The following is a 7,933-nucleotide window of genomic DNA, read 5'->3' as shown; positions in this document are numbered from 1 at the left end:
CTCTTGAAATACTATTTACTTGGTTTTCCTACATTTATTTCTGAGATTATTATCTCAGCTTTAGTTCTGCTTGCAAAGTGAAGCCTTTACTATAACCAATCCTTCCGTGTAAGACTTGTTGCCAGCTAGTTAGGTGTGTGAAGTTGCAGTTATATGGGATGGATTTATTAGGGACTTCCAGATGTAAGTGGGAAAGAAAAAGCAGATGAAGCAATGATTACTATTACTTTATTTTTATTTTTCCTTTCTTAAGAGACACCACAAAATGACCAGGATTGTTTTTAAGAGATACGATGTTTACAATGCTTTAGGCACCATCCAGAAACCTTTTGGTGTGGAGCTGTGAAACCATCTCCAGCCTCTTAGAAAACTGCATGCTTGCCCTATAGGAAATGGTTGGACTTGATGATCTATAAAGGTCTTTTCCAACCTGGTTGATCCTCTGATTCTGTAAAAACATCTGAGAATCTGGTTTCCTGTTGAACCTTTTCACATTCTAGGTGCAGACTAAACAAATAATTTCCAGGTTTGAAGTGTCTGATAATGGAAGAGCAGAAAAACCTAGAAAATAATGAATACAACTGAGAACTCTAGTGAGATATCCCCAGAGGCTGGGACGCTCAGCAAGTCTCTGATGACTCTGAGCTGTGTGGTGCAGTCAACATGCTGGAGGGAAGGGATGGGATGGGATCCAGAGGGGCCTGGACAGGCTGGAGAGGTGGGACCATGGGAACCTCGTGGAGCTCATTAAGTGCAAGCTGTTGCTCCTGGGTCGGGGCAGTCCCAAGCACAAACTCAGACTGGGGAAGACTGGATGGAGCAGCCTGAGGAGAAGGACGTGGGGGTGCGGTGTTGGGTGTGGAGAAGCTCCTCATGACCCATTAGTGTGTGCTCACAGCCCAGAACCTGCCCTACCATGTGCCGGGCTGCACCCCAGAGCATGAGTGGCAGCTCAGGGAGGGGATCCTGCCCCTCTGCTGTGCTCTGGGGAGACCCCCCCTGCAGCCCTGATCCAGCTCTGGGGCAGCAGCACAAGAGGGACGTGGAGCTGTTGGAGCGAGGCCAGAGGAGGCCATGGGGCTGCTGCAAGGGCTGGAGCAGCTCTGCTCTGGAGGTGAAAGTCTGAACAAAGACCAGAATAGCCACTACTAACTGACTGATCCCCAAAACTGATGAACACACACTGCACTAATTGCAGTGACCACAGAATCATTTAGGTGAGAAAGGACCTTTAAGATGGAATCCAACACTCTGAAGATGTTAAGAGTTCCCAGGTGAATGTGGTTTATGGGCTGTTTTGCCCAATTTCTCTCAAAAAGGCTATTCCCAAGCACATGGGTTTATAAGCTTTTAATGCAAGGTTCAGGCAGTGCTGCTTCACAACCCATTCAGTCAGCACTTAGGCTGATGGATAACTCTCTTATTAGATTGTGCTCTATTAAATAATGCTGTAAGGTTACTATAGATCTTCAACCCTCATTGATTTCCTGTTAAGTGGAAGTGAATTCACTTCTTTTAGCCAAGTTTGGTTGAAAAAACAAAAACCCTCCCACCATCAATCATCATTTCAGCTCCATCTTCAGAACACTTTACCTGAAGAAAGGTTTGAAAACTGGGATTTGCATGTTAAGATTAAAAAGAACATCACTGAGGAGATGGTGTTTGTGTCACCTCTGATGATCCACACTCACCCAGAAAGTGCAGTTGAGCACTTGCAAATCCAGTAGCCAAGGCAAATCTCTCAGAGAAACCAGACTTTCAACTGTTCAGGAGCATGAGGCCTTTTTAGCACTTGCATTGATTTCAACTATTCTGAATTAAAACCCAGAGCAAACACTTGAGGCAGAGGCAACAGCAGTGCTCATTGATGAGGCTTAATGAATCATCAATCAAAAAAGGGTAATGCTCAATTCCAAATAATTTTCTCCCCCTTTGAAGTCTGTTTTATACATCTCAATAAAGATGAGGACAACTGGAGTATGACTGAAGGTGCCCAACTCTGTTTGAGCCCCCTTGGTTCTGGAGCTCACCAAGTGTAGGTGATGCCCAGCACCAGCTTCCTGTTCTGTCAGGCTGATTTCATTTGAAATCATTGCACCCTTTTAAACCTGGGAGAGCATCAAGGACCTGAGTTGAGTTGTGCGTCTAGGATTTGAGAATTCAAATGAGAATCAGCTCAGAATGGCAGTGGGTTGTTGTTTTGTTTTTTTTTTAAAATAACACATTAGTCCCACAGCTCTACTATAAGCCTACATGAGGGATAACTTGTTTTGACCTTGTAACATGTGGCCCCCAACCTTCAGAGGTATCTGTGTATTGCACTGTTCACAAATCATCCTCCTGAACCCTGAAGGGCTCTTCACATCCTTTGCATGAACAAATCTTTGCAAGAGGGAACCTAATGTGGCTGTATCTGGCCAGTTCCAGTGCAACTCCAACGAGTATAAAGCTTCAGAATTAAAAGTTTGCAAAAGCTTATCATATTTTAAACAAAAACAGACACCAAAAGTGCTAGGAAAAATGGAATCAAATACAGTTAAAATCAAGTTGTCGCATGAAGAAGGCAAGTGAAATAGTGATTCACTTATTGAAATGATTTAATGTACAGGTTAACTGGCTTCCCAGCTTGGAAGCAGGAACAGCTACAGATTATATACAGACCATGCTGTTGCACTGTTCTCCTGGGTTAGATAAGACCTTCATAAATGAATGAGACTTGTGGCACTTTAAATCTTTGATGGTTTATTTTTCATACAGGACAAGAACAGAATCTATTCTTTTTGGAGCTGTGATGTGGGAACAGTAGATTCTTTAAAAGGTATATACAAAAGGAATACTTAGAGGTTGACATGTAAGGCTGCTCAGCAGTAATGTGTTTTCTCATGCTTTTAAGACTTCAACCAGCTCTGGTCTGCCCCGCTTACTTCCCAATAGATTTGGCATAGACTGGCTGCTCTCAGATTCCATACCTAACATAGGTTAAGAAACAAAATGATTTATAGTTGGATGGGAATGAGGGAAAATATCATTTTTTTTTTCCCATTTCTGTTAATTCTATGAATTCCGATTATGCAATGCTCTGCACGATACGAGTGGGAGGTGGAGCGTACATCTGCCCAAGTATGTGCTGTGCTCTATAAAAAGTAAGTGTAGGAGCCTCTGCAGCTCCTACCTCACCACTTATCTCAGCTGCAAACAGAATTTCAGCCTTGCTGGTCCCTCTCTTGCTACCCTTCCACCTTGTCACAGCTCCTCACACCTCAGGAAGCCAGCTGGACCTCAAGGCTCACACTACAAAATAAACACGGACTCCTATTATTCCCCTCATTTGTTTGAGGGTGCTTGTTTGGGCTAAAGGCGGTAGAGCTGAGGCTGCAAGGGCTGGGCTCTCCTGCCTATTCTGAAGTTCGCAAAAAGCGGGTGCGGGATGAGGGCACCCCAACGAGCAAGGCCGCAGGCTGCCCAGCGCCGGTGGCGCCGGCGTTCCCTTAGCAGCAGCGCTCCGGATTAAGGGATGCCGAGCAAACCCCAACCCCGAGGAAGGGGGCAGCCCCTCCGCCCGAAGCCGGGCCCGTACCCGGCTCCTCTCCGCCTCGCCTGGCACGGCGGTAGCGGACCCCCCCCCCACTCCGTGCGGCCAGCGCTGAGGGACTCCCCCCACTCCCCGCCGTTCCCCGCAGCCCCCCGGGGGCCTCCGCGCCGCGCGGCCCGGGGGTGGGAAGGGACCGGGGAGGGGCGGGCGGTCCCTGCCCGCGGGGGGGAGCGAAGCGCGGCAGCCCCCTCCCCCGCCTGCCCGCTGGCTGCCGCCTTCCCTCGCCGCTCGGCCGGGCTACGCCGCCGCTGCCACCACCAACCCCGCCGCCTCCATCTTGTGCGGGTGTCCCCTGCGCGCCCCCCCCTTTGCCTCCGCACGGCACCGAGAGCGGCGGCAGCCCGGGGAGGGGGTGAAGGGGGAGGCTGCTGGGGGGGAGGGGGGTGTTGGGGGGAGAAGCGGCACCGGGGCAGGAGCGGCGGCGGCAGCGGCATGAGGAGGCGGCGCTGAGGCGGCGGCGGTAGCCGGAGCGGACGGAGCCGACATCTTGTGCCCTCCCCTCCCGCCGCCGGCTGGGTGAGCCCGTCCGCCCCTGGGGGGAGGGGAGGGGGAGGCGGAAAGAGGATATAAAAAAAGAGGAAAAAAAAAAAAAAAAAAGGAAAAAAATAACATTAAAAAAAATATCCCCCAAAGGAGGCGGCGGCAGCGGCGGAGCCCGCACTGAGGCGGCCAGGTAACGCGCTGCGCGGGAGCCCGCGACACCCTTCCCTCAGGGGGTCTCTCCTCCCTCACGCACCCCCCGCGCCGGGGTCGCGGGAAGGTGACCGGGAGGGCGGGAAGGAGTCGGGGGAGGCCGGTGCGCCGCAGCCTGCGGAGCCTTCACCCCCGTTCGGTCCCCGCGCGGCGGGAGCGGCTCCGCGGCCTCTCGCTGAGGGACGAACGGCGGCGGCGGTGAGGAGCGCCCGCGGATGGGGAACGGGCATCGCCGTGTCAGCCGGGCCCCCCCCGCGTCGCCATGTTGCCCTCCCCTTTCGCGCTGCTCGGGGGGGGGGGTCCCCGCCCACCTTCTCCCACGCTATTGGCCCAGGCGGGGCTGAGGGCGCCCTCCCGTTAGAGCAGCAAAGCCCTGCGCTGCTATTGGTGGTGGGGTTGGGATGGGCGGCGGTGGCAGCCAATAGCCTTTGGCGCTGCCTGCGCTGTCGCTCGCTCGCTCCTCCTCTCGTTCCGTTCTCCCTCGGCATGTTTTTCGCTCCCGGGGCCGGTGCCGCGGTGCTGAGCCTGGAGCGGCCCGGTCCCGGCGGGGTCCCTGCTGCGTCTTGACCCGCATCACTGGCTGCTAATGGGGCTCCCTGCAGGCAGCCCGTGGCCCTCACTGTGCAGGGTAGCTCCAGCCCAGCGCTAAACACCACTCATGGCGTTTCACGGTTCCACCAGCTGCTGCTGAGGCTGGACACAGGTGGTGTGCGCTGTGATCTGTTGCTAAGCTCACACTTTACCTTAAGCTTCATTCTCAGCCCAGCATAATCATAGAATCCCAGACTGGTTCGTGTTGGAAGGGACCTTAAAGCTCATCCAGCTCCAACCCCTGCCACGGGCAGGGACCCCTTCCATAGAGCAGCTTGCTCCAAGCCCCTGTGTCCAACCTGGCCTTGAACACTGCCAGGGATGGGGCAGCCACAGCTTCTCTGGGCACCCTGTGCCAGCGCCTCAGCACCCTCACAGGGAAGAGCTTCTGCCTAAGAGCTCATCTCAGTCTCCCCTCTGGCAGGTTAAAGCCATTCCCCTTGGCCTGTCCCTACAGGCCCTTGTCCCAAGCCCCTCTCCAGGTTTCCTGCAGCCCCTTCAGGCACTGGAGCTGCTCTCAGGTCTCCCCTTCAGGAGCCTTCTCTTCTCCAGGCTGCCCCAGCCCAGCTCTCTCAGCCTGGCTCTAGAGCAGAGCTGCTCCAGCCCTCGCAGCATCTCCATGGCCTCCTCTGGACTTGCTACAACAGCTCCACGTCCCACAAGGGTATTGCTGCCCCAGAGCTGAACCCCGTATTCCAGGTGTCCTCAACACAACAGTTGAGGACACTTTCAGCAGACGGGGCAAGTGAATTAAAAGTTGAAACTCACCCTAGAATTGTCTCACACTGTCCCTGCTCCAGCAGGAGGTGCTCTCTTGTGGCCTGGTGCCTCTCCTGTCAGCTCAGCTTGGCTACAGGAGTATTGGGGTGCCTATAAAGATCTCTGTGTATGCTGGGGCACGTGACTCTTGGCGGTGTTTGCTGAGCATTGACACACTTTGTTGTAGATGTCAGCATGGGCGTGGGGAGCATAAACCCTCGGCAGGAACATGAGGTGACTATGGCCCCAGGGAGAGCATGGAACATGGAGGGACATTGGCAAGGGCAGCAGGAGTTTCACCTGCATTTTGGTTGGCAAAGGAAAGGTGGAAATGGGGCTGCGACTGTTCCAGGGTGTTTTTCCCTCTGGCATCCATTGCTTTTAATTTATTGATGTGTTTCTTATATAGCTCCATGGGTGTCTGTTCCCCACGGCGCAGGAATGGGTTTTAAAAGGCAAGAAGCAGCTGCCCGGAGCTGCGTGGCTGGCAGCACAGGACAGCGATGCAGAGGAACATCTCCAGACCTCATGTTTGACTTCATGTCCTGAAGAGTGGCAGATTTTGGTAACCTTGAACCTCAAACTGTTTAGGGCTGTATGAGCTGTAGCCACTGCCAGTAATAGTGGTGCACCAGAGTGGAATGAGAGCCACGTTGTTCCCATCTGCTGCAATCACTGAAGTTCTTCATCATGGAGGAGCCTAGTTCTTCACTGGGATCACCAAGCTGTGCTGGGAAGGGCCAGGAAACTTCCCCAGCAGCGCTGCCTTGAACTTCAGCTTGTGTCCGTGGCAGGTTAGCAAAGAAACCTGGTGCTGGAAAGCAGCTCCTTGGTTGTTCAGTGTGGGAAGGCTGGAAAAGGACTGCAGTGGGAAGGAGGGGTGGGAAGGAGGCAGAAGTCTTCTGCGGTGCAAGAGGGTTCCTTTGACCTTGGGTACAGCCAACACAGTTGCATGGGTGTAAATTACAGCAGCATTTAGCCCTTTAGAGGATCTGCTTGCACTGGATTTTCCAGTCTGTGTGTATAATAGGGGCCTGTATTGTGATGCTGTTTAGTACATGGATCTCTCAGGTTTTTTTCCCGTGGAGCTTTTGACCCATTTGTACTAGATTTAAGTCTCCTGATGGCAGGCTTATGTTTTTTCAGTCACCTTTGCAGCCCCTCCCCCTGGCATCTCTGGCTCACCAGTGTGAAAGCTGCTGCTCAGGAGAGCTGAACAGGTCCTGAGCAAACACCATGGGTAGAATTTAAGTTCATCCCCGTGGCTTTGTGCATTCAGCCACTTTGCTCAGTTGTGTTCTCTAGGAACCTCACCCCCTGCTCCTGGCACGGTACCCAGCAGAAATGGATGATGGGAGCGTGTTTGGAAAGCCTTGAGCACGCTGGTGACAACGAGGGGACAGCTGAACTTTCTTCTTTCACCTCATCAACCTTTGTCCATGGTGGGGCAGAACCCTCATGGGTTGCAACAGCATTTAGCCCCACTGAAGCCAAGTCTGTTCAGCATTTCAGTGTGCACAGGTGCTGTTTGCAGAAGGATTCTTTTTTATCTGTGACTGGGAGGTGTTTTCAAGTGTGCCACGAGGATCAAAACGTTCCTAGATTGCTGCTTCAAAGTTTCTGTTGCTGCAGGCAAGGTCACAGGGTTCAGTGCTCAGTGCGTCTGAGCTGTTTCATTGCTGCTTTCAAGGTATTTTGGAAGTGGGTAGTTCTGTCTCTCCTAGTATCTGGGTGCATGTCTTATCCTGGGCACTCAGTTCTTGCTGGCAGAGATTTCAGTTCTGGTTTAGATGCTTCTGTGTAGCACTAAGGAATTGTGTGTTTTACAAATGGGTTGGTTTATGGCAGTGGTGGAAATCCCACTTCGGGTAATTTTGCTAGACAATACACTGATAGTTTCACTAAAGCGTCAGGAACCCCAAAGCCTTTGTTTTTCCTTTCAAGATCTAAAATAGACCTTCCTTAAGATGCTTGTTCCACTGGAATTTGCTCATGCTTCAGCACTCCCAGCTAACACCTTGTTTTTCCTGAACACAGTATTAATGATGAGTGTGGTCAGCTCATGCTACTTACTTTGTCCTCCAATATCTTTCTTCTCATATACCTTTTTTGCCTCCAGTATCTTCAGAATTTGGTACTTCTCTCTGGAATAAGCTTCTGGAAGGGACTTATTGTAGGTCCTGGTCCTGCAAGGCTCTGCTTGCTCTGACTTGCACATTTGAGACTTTGTGGAGCTGTGTCCCTCACAGCAGAAATAATGCAATGGCCAAGAACAAATTATGGGTCTGGAGTGTGTTT

The 7,933-nt window shown here is 52.1% G+C and overlaps 1 protein-coding gene and 1 long non-coding RNA gene across 4 annotated transcripts in view; one reads left to right on the top strand and one right to left on the bottom strand.

The window, feature by feature from the left end:
* Window positions 1-217: 217 nt before the first annotated feature.
* Window positions 218-4,730, bottom strand: LOC133263032 (uncharacterized). Its single transcript, XR_009741428.1, has 2 exons — window positions 4,597-4,730; window positions 218-537 (listed from the first exon to the last, which is right to left on the bottom strand). It is a non-coding gene; the product is annotated as an uncharacterized LOC133263032 (long non-coding RNA).
* Window positions 2,438-7,933, top strand: part of BRPF3 (bromodomain and PHD finger containing 3) — a 28,587-nt gene continuing 23,091 nt past the window's right edge. Inside the window, exons 1-2 of one of the 3 annotated variants that reach the window (XM_061442625.1) lie at window positions 2,438-4,265; window positions 6,045-6,200. The gene's annotated coding sequence lies outside the window, so the exon portion shown is untranslated. The remainder of the gene's footprint in view (window positions 4,266-6,044; window positions 6,201-7,933) is intronic. The other 2 variants (XM_061442627.1, XM_061442626.1) reach the window with 2 other exon arrangements.

Source organism: Pezoporus flaviventris, unplaced genomic scaffold, assembly GCF_033815535.1.
Source record: "Pezoporus flaviventris isolate CSIRO_AGI_PZ_B2104156 unplaced genomic scaffold, CSIRO_AGI_Pfla_v1 ptg000228l, whole genome shotgun sequence".
Taxonomy (NCBI): Eukaryota; Metazoa; Chordata; class Aves; order Psittaciformes; family Psittacidae; genus Pezoporus; species Pezoporus flaviventris.
This window is presented reverse-complemented; position numbering and strand designations above follow the sequence as displayed.